A 12,241-nucleotide genomic window follows, 5' to 3' on the forward strand; every position below is an offset into this window, starting at 1 on the left:
TTTCACGTTCTATAAATTTATATTAACGAATCACGTTACATGAAAAAGAAAAAGTAGAAAATAACCTTTTACTACTGCGTGGGACGACGCAAAAATCACCTGCAATTTTTAATACATGTAATGCTGGTGTACAGCGCATAGATAATAGGCTTTCATTCTCACTTTCGCTCATGCGATATTCCCTGCAGAACTACAAACGCATGTGGCTATGGCGTTGGGCTGCTAAGCACGAGGTCGTGGGATCGAATCGCGGCCACGGCGGCGGCATTTCGATGGGGACGAAATGCGAAAACAACCATGTGCTTAGATTTAGGTGCACGTTAAAGAGCCCCAAATTGTCCACATTATTCCAGAGTCTTCCACTACGGCGTGCCTCATAATGAGAGCGTCGTTTTCGCACTTAAAACCCCATAATTTTTAGACCTACAAAAGCAAAGAGACCCAATGAAATACAAATGACGCTATCACTGGTTTAGATGGCAAAGTGAAATGCTGCACTTACGCTTAAGTGTTTCTTCGAGAGGCATAGTCAAGCACCCCTCCATCGAATCCAAAAGACTTGAACACATTTATTTATTTTCATCGTATTCAAAATATCAATAATGTTCGTCGATTGAGTTTGCAAAACGTTTCTTTGTTAGGTGGTAGATAAAGGTTGTGATCACACGAGATGAGGGAAAGAAAGAAAGAAGAGAAGGAACGACGTGAATGTTAGCCAGAGTATAAAGTGGCTGGGTACCCTGTTGGACGAGACACGTAGAGCATCTGCGGTAACGAATAATTAGCGCTATATTACGAAGTTGTACATATTGCACCTGAACACAAGTGCACTTTTAGGTGTTTACAGCTTATGCGCGTTTCTGCTCTTTTACAAATGGTTTGTTCTGTGGAGATATCTGAGGTAGACGATACATTGGCTGCTTTTTCTCTCTGTTCAACAACAATAATAACAAAATTAAGAATGTTGAGAAAGCGAAGAAATAAAAGGATTCGCTGCAACGAAGTAGATTTCAATCAATAACCAACTGGTGTCCACGTCGCTGCCTCATCGCGGAATACGCTTCACAGTCTTTTAACTTTTATTTAAGGAGTCCTCCATGTACTAATATAGGTGTAAGGCCCAGATCTCAGACCACAGTTCTGAACATGTGCTTTTGCTTTTACCGGTGTGTGCCGCCTGTGGGGAGAATAATTGTTTCTTATTCAGTCCTTCGTGACCAGTAAGTGCATTATGTGGATCTCAACGGTTTGTAGCAGTTTTGTTAGTACAGACACCATCACGAGTAGGCAGAGCCGTTTCAAGGTTCCAACGTCTTCTTTTATCCCACTTCCCACTAGAATCATATCCTCACTGCAATAACGGTAACAGGGCTTTTGGCAAATTACACGCAGTGAGACGACACCTCAGCCCCAAAACAAACAATAATGCCACATGAAAAGAGATGGGGCTCCCTCCTACAGCTACAAAGCTATACACTTGGAACTTCAAATTGGAAGAACAAAAAAAGTCAAACAGCAAAATCAAAAGCCATGAATGTACAATTAAGGCACAATGTCACTGCCCATACATATACTGTATGTTAAGTCAAACAAGACGGAGGTTCGTCGGAAAATGGAAACTTGAGGAAATGTTTCGAGAACGTGACTTGTCTTTGTTAGGCCGAAGACAACCAAGGCCCCTTGTCAAAACGTTGGCACCAGAGTTCAGATGTATGTCTTGTACCCACACTGTTAAAGAGATAATTATGTTAAAGCTCTATAGAATCGGCTGTCTGTCCTCCCTGATGAGTTTACGACTTAGTAACCCACTTCAGTAAATTAAATGTGTAAATATTTTCCCTGCCATAGTCAGCCGAGATTTTCCAAGCGCTCAACTCAGCACCGCATTTAAGCAATTAAGGGCTGTAAGAAGCGGAGGCGCTGATCGTCAGCTGTGGCAGGAGACAAACGCGCACCAATCTAACCTCGTGACAGTGCGAGTGCATGTGTTCACGGACGTCATCTGCGCTTACACAGTTCGACGAAGCGAATTTGCATGTTTCCCAACGAATGAATGGCCAGACAGCGCTGGCCGACGCGACAGCGAGTCCCCATTGTGTCTTATCAGGCGTCAATACACTTGACCTGTGTTGCCACCTATACTGATTAGTGCGGAGCGCGGCAGCCAAAGGTTCGGCGTGGTAGAGGTATAGCTCACGGATGTTGAGGAAGGAGCGGGTCCTTGTAGAGATAAAAAAGAAGGCTGCGTGAGGGTGCCGACGAAAATTCCGATGCTCAAGTGGTCGTTTCCTCTGGCTTCACTCGGTAACGGGCATCTTTCAGTTCCTAATTCCCGCTCAAAATTACTGATCAAAACAATAATAGCTACAGAAGCACGCAGAGGAGGGATTGTCTTGTGCGCTTCCCACACTCTTCCCCGTTCTTTTTTGACGAGGGCAGTATCCAACATGAAGTAACGCCACCTTGACCACTTTTTTCATGTTCATTTCCTACACTTTTCGACACTCGATATTCAAACTGAATTCGTAACACTCATTTCAAGACTAGAAGTTACAATCGTAGCAACCTCATGCAGGCATGTTCCAAGGTTTCAAATGATTACGTGCACAAAAATTACGTGATTTCTGAATTACAATCTTACAGCGATGGTGATGTCCGCGCGTACGATCGTATACACTAATATGCAACTCTAGCCGACATTGACTATGCGACAGAATGCATACACACGTGTTGTAACTTTTTCTCATTTTGATTTATTGCCTCGCTTCGTGTAATAACTTAAGTCTACCATAAAGCTATGGCAACGAATTTCTCAAGTGTCATTTAATGTACACGAAAGAACTTCGTTCGGAACACTGCCAGAAAGATTAAAAACTAATAGTTAAAATTGTGATGTGACAGCGTTTTTAATTATATAGCTTCTTATACCGCGAAATGCAGTTCATACAAGAAGTCAGATAGCTTGAGGCGAAGGTCACGATTGCCTATTCTTTCATAAAACCATTTCAACAACACCACCGTCAACACACGGTGGACATGCACAGGTAGCCAGAAATTACGAGGCTAAGAAAGTTAAATGACAGAACGTTCTCATCCTCTAAAACCAGCCTAACTCACTGGCGTAAAGCGCTTTCTAGCCGGCGAGATTACCGCGCCCACGTGCTGCCAGCGCCGAGTATCAGTGACAGCCGAATGAAGAGACTCACAACGAGAGGCAGATCAAGGCGTCCGTACAGACGAAACCGAAAGGCCTGCAGCGGAGAGGTAGTCCAATCCGGGACGGCGGCAACACAAGGCGTCGGCCGACGTGCACAAGAAAATAGCCCGCTCTGTCCAGAGGCGCGGCACAAACTTAGCGGTACTCGTGCGAGCGCAGACATGAACGCCCGGCCAGGTGCACTCTCTCTCTCCACCAAGCCTTGAGAGGAAACGGTGCACGCGAAACAGGACATGGCGCAGATGGTGCCATCTGGCGATCAGTTTGAGTGACGCTTTGTAGGCCACTGCCGGGCCTCGCTGCGAGAAGCGCCGTGGGACATCAGGCACGCGTGCGGGTCGCGCCATCTTGTGAGAGAGTTACACACCGCGGTTGCGTTCTCCCTACCCATTTTGTCACGGATGGCGCTCTCTGAAGTGCACATTCAGCATGGTTTCCGGTCAAAAGGTGAAAAAGGTTGCATCAGGTAACGTTAATCGATAACCGGGAAACACCGATCGCACGCGTGATAGCTCCTTCTCTCCCCCCCCCATCCCCTCCCAAACACCCACAGTTTCACTCATTAAGAGAGATAGTATACCTAAGTATACTACGGAGACCACAGAGAAATCTAAAGTATAAGCTTTTTCTCATAACAACAGCAGCAACAACAACAACGACGACGACGACGAAAACAACAACAACAGCAATAATAGTCAATTATATTGCCTTTCCCACGAACAACCTGCTGGTCTTGCTAATGGCGTACTCGAGAATTTGTATAATATACATACGTACATACATGCAGCGTCCGCCTCACAGTATTTGGCTGGGTACAAAAAATGGGCTTCTTCTGTCAAACAACTACTGCTTATTCTAGGTAGGAATAGGCTATAGAATAGGCAGACACTTGAAAATACGACGCAAAGCGATGTTCTAAGAAACGTCGTGACACCAAGCATGGTATCTATTACATGGATTATAGGAAGGATATAGTTAAATCAATAAACAGGAATGAAAGATACATATTTTAAACGATTGCGGTTTACGATATCACATGTGTGTGTGTGTGTGTGTGTGTGTGTGTGTGTGTGCGTGCGTGCGTGCGTGCGTGCGTGCGTGCGTGCGTGCGTGCGTGCGTGTGTGTGTGTGTGTGTGTGTGTGTGTGTGTGTGTGTGTGTGTGTGTGTGTGTGTGTGTGTGTGTGTGTGTGTGTGTGTGTGTGTGTGTGTGTGTGTGTGTGTGTGTGTGTGTGTGTGATAGCGTCTGGAATATATTTTTTGTACCCAGCCAAATACTGTGAGGCGGACGCCGCATGTATGTATAGTGATCCAACTACATGCACCAAGATTTGAAAATATGCAAATGCCACGTAGCTGGGCAGAACCAAGGTAATGTTGTTTACCGTCACTTCGAGATAGTCAGATAATTTTTTGCATGCCGCCTAAGTACATCAAAAGTCTTAGTTAACTATTCAACTGCTCAGGTATTATAGTTAGAAGAAAAGGGTAAATGAGAATATTGTAGAGAAACAAGAAAAACCCTCGATGCAGCTTTCTTATTCTCAATACGTGCTGCATAAAAGTGGTTTTTTTTTTCTGAGCATGAGAGGTGAACAGGAGGTGTATGGCAATATTGCGCTAATACACTCAAAATTGCCACGTGACTGACCGCTCCAGGCACTTTGAGTGTAGTCGCGGGCTTCTTTAACACTCAGAAAAACACTTTTATGTAGCACGTATTGAACAACAGAAAGCTGTATCGGGAGTTTGTGCCACTGGGCGTGCGGCAATGAGGGGGGGAGGGACAGTTTTCGGCACGTCGCGCTTCTCGTCTCGGAGGCGACTCACTGACTTCTCGGCCGCGCCTCCAGATGGCGCAGCGCATATAGAGAGAAGCGCGGAAATAGTAGCCCGGCTCATGGTATGGATGGTATAACGTATAAAATGATAAAATGGTATCATCGTATCAATTTCCTGCAACTTATCGTAAAAATGACCGCTGAGTCTGTTCGATTTCAGTAAATGCATTAATGACCGCGTTGATTTCCGAGCCAGCGAGGGATACGTACGAGGGCCAACAACGTTTGCCTCTGCAAACGGTATCCACTCCTTCAGTATGGTCTGGACGTGGTCGGAAGAAGAAAGCGCTGGACATCGCCGCGATTGGAGAAACAAATGTCGTCGACACTCTTTTCTCACCTGTATGCATTGCGCATGCGTGATTGAGTCAGCTATAGAAATGGTACGAAATATAAGTGTTCTTCGTTCCGCACTGATGCAACTTAAGTGGCGCACTGTTCTTATCGGGTCAGTAATTGTTCATCAAAGAAATGGCCGAACAATAAACTTCTAAAAAGGTCACTTTTGTCACTGGCTAGTTTCTGCAGGCTTACAACATCGTCTAATTATTTACCGCCTCCCGCATAGTGCTCACGTTTTTCTTGGGGTTGTCAATCGACCGTTTGTCGCGCCACGTTGCCTTAAGTGAATCGTCACTGGAAGAACTCTTATTAACTCCACGCTGAAGAAGCAACTCAGTTTCAGCGCTCATGCTCTTATGTACAGCCCACTTATCACTCTTTTGTGGAAAAGTTGAGTTTTTTGTGGATCACATATGACGGCTGCCAGAGGCGCCTTTACGTTGTGCACTTCGCGCCTACCAGCAGCTCCCAAAAATTGCGCCATTACATCATGTTACATATGGGACGGCGTGGCTATGGTAATTCATATATATAATACGGAACCTCGACCCGTGACTCTTCTGCCGTAGTATATCGAATTTCCCCACTCACAGACGCATTTTCTTTAATATCACCACTAAAAAAATGATTCTCCGCTTGGCAGCCCAGTAATTTGGGCTTGTTGGCCTCAAAGCTGACATCGAACTTTTGGAACTGCTGCTTCCAAAGGAGCAGATAAACAGACACCAAACTTTTCATCTCAGGATAGGAAAAGGGGGGGCGGGGGAGCAATGTTAGAGAAGTTCTATTGATGATGAAGAAGAAGAAGATGATGATGATTTATTGGCATCCCCTTTGAAGCTGGGTGATGACAAATAGTCACCTAGCCCGCTTTAGTTAATCAGGTGTGCTATACGTGGTTTTCATTCAAGCATATTTATATGCATCTTCTTAATCTATTTTCTCTTCTTCAAAGCTTCTCTACATAACTTGTACCGCTTCCTGTGCCTGTAACGGATCCGGTTGTATGAATGTCTCCCCCCCTCCTATTCTTTTTATTTACCAATAGTTTAAACATATCTTACTTATATCGACTGCTGACCGACTGATGCTTCCATCCATTTACAATCCAAGTGCTTCCACGCACGAATTGATAGATGGATATATGCTATGAGCGTCCCCTTTGCAACACGGGTAGCCAAACTCATGCCACTAATTTGCGGCACCAATATATTACTTTGAGGTTCCCTAACTTCAAAACTTGTCCAGCCCATATCACCCTGTACAGCTTCATTTGTAGTCTTCGCGTGAGCGCCCAATACGAGGCTTTGGCTGCCATCGAATCCTGATTGTATCCCTGATTTAAAGCAAACAATCGCATTTGCAAATGTAAGTCCTGGAACAATTACGCCTTTACACATACCCCGGAGCACCTCGTACCTATTGTATCCCCATAGTGCTCTGTGTTTCATAATGGCCGCATTTTTCTTGCGCTTTGCTATTATTGAGTTTTCCTGTGTTTCCATGTATATATATATATATATATATATATATATATATATATATATATATATATATATATATATATATATATATATCACCTTCGTTGATCTGTATGCAAAGATATTCTTCTACCCGAGGTATTTCATGGACCCATCTGTTCACTACGTCCATTTAATACCATAAAACCTGATTTTGTAACGATAAATTGTAACCCTAAATTGTCGCCTTCCTGACCACAGATCAAAGCCAGGCGTTGCATATCACTTTGCCTGTTAGCAAACAAGACAATTACGTCCGTATAAACCAAACATGGAATCTGCTACTCCATAGTATTGTGCCCGCCTGTTTTTATGAGAGATTAAACCCGATTCTTCAACTTCGTTCAACTTCATTCTTCAAACCAGATTCTTCAAATTCAAATTCAAATTTTTCGACCCTCTTGCGCGGCAGCTTCCAGAAATAGGAGCTGTTGAGTCTTCAAGATCTGCAAGGCCTGCAAGTCTTGCAGTTTTACTTTACTGGCTCATGCCACTAACGAAGAATTGGAAAAGATGGAGGAAGCATAATCCTGAGCCCGCGGGCCTCCTTAGGTATGCATGGCAGCAGGAGCCATCTTGGGACTTCGGTTACGAGAACGAAACCAGCTGCGGGCGTTCGTGTTTCGGCCATCTGAATGAAGGGGAGGGTCGCACAGCGAAAGCGATCGTGGCGCGGGGTGTTTACGCGCTCTTCACTCACTGCCCAACCACTGCGAACAGAGAACCTTTCGAGCTACAACAGTTGGCACGAAAGATGTTTTGTTGGCACGTACCCGTGCTTGCACATATAAGCGCGGCTTCCTTGCGGAGGCCCTTCCGACCGAGGAGACGCACGAAGTGCGTGTAGTTCTCAACCAGGCTTTTACTTACCGGACTTCTTTTAATGCCTCTGTGGAACTGTGCGCCCGGCTGCGGCAGAAGACGACGCCTGCCATGTGTGCGTTAGCGCATGGGTCACCGTACGAGTGAGTCCGGCTGCTTACACTGAAAATTACTAGCATATTCATTTTTTAAATAATTAGATCCGCCTAGTTATCATACTACTTTTGGTGTCATACCTTCACGCGCCCACTGTCGTGAACACAATTGTTGCTTAGTTCCCGCCTACGTAGCGCGCTGTTGCCTTCCCAAGCGGTGCGTGGCGAAGAAATTCAATTGTAAAAATGGCCACGTAACGATCTTTATAATGTTTGTTACATTTGTTTGTGTTTGTGCTTCCAAATGCTACTTAAAGTTACTGTTGAACTTGTTCGCCATATATGCTAGCATCGCCGAATGGTTTGGTATGTTATAAAAAATGTTTTTTTTTAACGTACTTCCCTTGTAGAGGTCGCAAGGTAGTGGAGCAATAAAAAAAAAGTGTCTTGGGGGTATTTTGTGATGGAATATAAATTATCTGGTCGGGCAATCATGGTCAAAGAGAGAACGATATGTTTAATTAACTATCTCTTGCCATCTCCCTTATTACTGCTATGAAGTTGGCTACGGCTCTGCGTCGCTTCTTTTACAGAAAGTGCAGAACATACTGACACAATTAAATGACCGAGATTTGTCGCTAAATGCAATTACTTATTGCTTAAGTCAGCAGGAAAATGCCAGCAAATATAGCCGGCATAGTGGAACTACATAGAAATAGACCAACGGAGAGTTGGACTCTCCTGTTTTACCCCGTCGCCTAAGCTTGCCTTGCGGTAATTTGATAACATATGAAAACAACTAAAACTATTTAATAGGCTTCTGGCATTCCCAGCGCTGACTTTCTACAGTCAGTCATCGGTAGTTATATAGATGACGAACATTTAAGCAATTCACTTCATTGATCGTATATATCCCAGCCGATGAGAGTGGATTTCAATACAATCAACCCCCTATTCACCACGGTTTAGTGTCGAGTAAGAACAGCTGGCTTTGCAGTGCTCTTAGATTGAGATAAGAGAGATGGGAAAGGCAGGGAGATTAACCGGAAGATAGATATCCAGTTTGCTACCCAGCACTCAGGAAGGGGTAAGGGGAGACAGAAATATCTTTAAAAAAGACGCACATATGAAAAAGTGAGAGATGCAAAAAAAGAAAAACGCATGCACACAGTGCTCTGAGTTTGTCATGAAGCTTCCGTCTTTTTTGGGCAAAACGTTGAGCGCACAGCAATACGAATTGTATGTATATACTATCAGTACTCGACGAACGTGCAAGAATAGGAATTTACTCACTGTACTGAAAAAGAAATTATTCACGTAGGCTACAACAATGAGAAAACGTTGAAACAAAGCCTCCATGCTTTAGAACGAGCACACGTACATCGATGGAAAAGGGAGAGAGAGAGTGTGTGTTTAAATGGGTCAAGCAAATAATTCTGCGGAAACCCGCAATAGTTGGCGGAAGGACTGTCAGGAATGAGGATAAATTGCCATGCACCTTCTTTGTAGCTTTGTGCAAATCTCGGTGAGATTTAAGAGTCAAGCCGTTTTATTTATTTATTTATTTATTTATTTATTTATTTATTTATTTATTTATTTATTTATTTATTTATTTATTTATTTGTTTGTTTATTTATTTATTTATTTATGTATTTTGCTGTCATAATGAAATTATCTTTGCAACCATTAATTAGAGAGCGCACTCATGTTCACGCATAAAAGGTCAACTTCAATCAATGAAATCAATTTTGTTTTCCAGTATACATGTACGATGGTCATTTTGAGCTAAATGCTAGGTAAGTAGCTGGACGTGTCCCAAAAGACCTTACAAGTCAAGAACAATACAAAATAATTGTGCGTTCAATTCTAACAGCAGAATATAGCCATAGCTAAAAGCAAGTGAGCGCCCGAAATTCCTGAAAATGTGAATGCAGATTCAAAAAGAACGAATGAGACATTCTATCGTGTTTCTCTGCCAGAGAGAACGTGACAACATAAAATGATGTTATTAATAGTTGAAATGCAGACCTAAACAGAAAACAGTAGAACTAAGTTTGATATTATATACAGCTTAGCAAAAACAGGAAAGGAACATCAATGATAAGTAAAGTGAAATTGACAATTGAACATTCATTTCTACTGTTATACAATGCATTTACAAGAAGATGAGCGGGACGCGTCAGAGATTAACGAAGTATGACCGTAACTGCATTCAATTGCAGTGGTTGTCCTCACTGTGTTTAAATGGAGCAAAGAGGAGGTCGTGTGTTAGCGACTGACAGTCGGAACATGGTCGGAAGTTAAAAAAAATTAAATTATGGGGTTTTACGTGCCAAAACCACTTTATGAGGCACGCCGTAGTGGAGGACTGCGGAAATTTCGACTACCTGGGGTTCTTTAACGTGCACCTAAATTTAAGTACACGGGTGCTTTTGCATTTCGCCCCCATCGAAATGCGGCCGCCATGGCCGGGATTCGATCCCGCGACCTCGTGCTCAGCAGCCTGAGCAACCACGGCGGGTTGGTCGGAAGTACGGAATTAGCCATGTATCAATATTTATTGCCTTCGCAATTAGTTGGCATCGCTATAAAAAAACTGTATGCTTTGTAAGATTTCTTACGTATAAAAAGAAAATTTTAATAGCATAACATAAACAAAACGTATATAACCTTTCAATTCAAATAATATTATGCTTTTTTAAACACATCTCTTGTGCTTCAGTACATGTTCTTTCCTACGTTGCGAATTACCTTCTGGTGCAAAATAATAAGTTTGTTTATGTTATGATAGCAGTGCACCATACTAAGGCACAGCAATACAAGTGTCAGTTAAATAATACATTATAAATTTGTAGTTTAGCCGCTAGCGAAAGCATAGTGTAGCGTCGTGATACCAGCTCAGTCAGAGAGTAAAGCTTCTTGCAGAGGTAACTGACAGGTGCGTCCAAAGTCAGGGGGGAAATGAAACACAAGCCAATAATTTTATGATATAACAACAACCTCTTGGCCTTCAAACGTGAAAGTGATGTTTAATCAAAGTAATTTGTTCCTGGAACAAAATATAATCTTTGTCTTGAGCGTATTATTGTAATTTGATTTGCCTTAGACCATGCAGACAGTCTGGCAAGAAGCTCATAATATTCTAATGATATGCGGTTTGCATCGTTGCCAGAAAATAAGACAGTGCTGTCATCAGCATATATTATAAATTGCTCATTAATGGGAATATTAAACTACATTATTAAGGTATATATATAGTAAACAAAAATGCACCTAGCCCACTACCTTGCGGTACACCAAATCTGTTTGTTAAGAAGGATGACATGCGACCACTTAAATGCTCAAGCTGGGATCTGTCATTGAGATAACATTTAAGAAAAGATAACCAACCGTCACGTTTTCCATAAGACTCCAATTTATACGGTAATATAATGTGATTATGACAGTCAAATGCCTTGCTGAAATCAAGAACAGTGCAAGCATAAGTATATTCTCTATGTTCTGTGCCATGTATTCTTCTATTGAAAGCAAGGCTTTCAATAGATCGTTTCAAAATCCATACTGGCCAGTTGTTCTGACATCAACGCAGTTTAAAGAAAATTTGAACAGATGACAGTATATAATCTTTTCAAGTCCTTGTGAAAACACTGGTAATACTGAAATTGGCCTGTAATTATTGGGCGAAGTATGACTGCCACCTTAACGACTGCTGAAAATCTGGCGTACTTCATTGCTTGCTGTTTCTTAGCGCATTAAAACTGCTTAGTATGCTTCCCTTAGTATGCATAACTCAGTATGCATGTTTTTTCCTAGGCTGAAAGAAAATACTGTCTTTGATTATATTTTTACATACAGTTGTACTGGCTGTCACTTGGAGAGAACAAAAAGGGATGCCTGCACTAACGAAGTGTACCATAATTTGATTTGAAATTTATTGCTGCTTAATTTATTACGATTAGGCAATTTGCTATTTGGGAGGCTCATTTTGTTTTGATGGTTTAAAGCGTTGTTATTTTTCATGCCATATCAGGGCGATGTCGAGTAGCAGTTGAGAAAAGCTTCTTATGGAAAGTTTCTCAGACGCCCGTTTCGCACGCTTAAGTTCAGCATTTATTCGCTTTCTATAAACTCAATATTCTTTCAATTCCAATTTATAGCGTGTGGGTAGAAATGTGTCATACTTGTAATTTTCACGTTTGATAATTGTCAAGCACTCTTTTGTAATCTATGTCTTTCTTGCTTCTTGTGATAGCTCATATTTATAGAGGAATGTAATTGGCATAAATATTAGCAGTTTCATCAATTCATTACATGCCTCATTCACACCACTCTTATTTAAGACAGGAGATCAATCGTGCTGCGTTAACTCTTGTTTGAAAGCATCAAGAGTTTGTTTCTGTTATATT

At 42.3% G+C, this 12,241-nt stretch overlaps 2 protein-coding genes across 4 annotated transcripts in view; one reads left to right on the forward strand and one right to left on the reverse strand.

Annotated features, from left to right (window-relative positions):
- LOC135911327 (uncharacterized) overlaps positions 1-3,386 on the reverse strand; it is a 156,309-nt gene extending 152,923 nt beyond the window's left edge. The window contains exon 1 of one of the 2 annotated variants that reach the window (XM_065443555.2): positions 3,207-3,386. The gene's annotated coding sequence lies outside the window, so the exon portion shown is untranslated. The remainder of the gene's footprint in view (positions 1-3,206) is intronic. The other variant, XM_065443557.2, reaches the window with a different exon arrangement.
- The window catches only part of LOC135911329 (uncharacterized), a 147,093-nt gene that overhangs the window by 100,140 nt on the left and 34,712 nt on the right, over positions 1-12,241 (forward strand). The window lies entirely within an intron of this gene.

Source organism: Dermacentor albipictus, chromosome 1 (assembly GCF_038994185.2).
Source record: "Dermacentor albipictus isolate Rhodes 1998 colony chromosome 1, USDA_Dalb.pri_finalv2, whole genome shotgun sequence".
Classification (NCBI taxonomy): Eukaryota; Metazoa; Arthropoda; class Arachnida; order Ixodida; family Ixodidae; genus Dermacentor; species Dermacentor albipictus.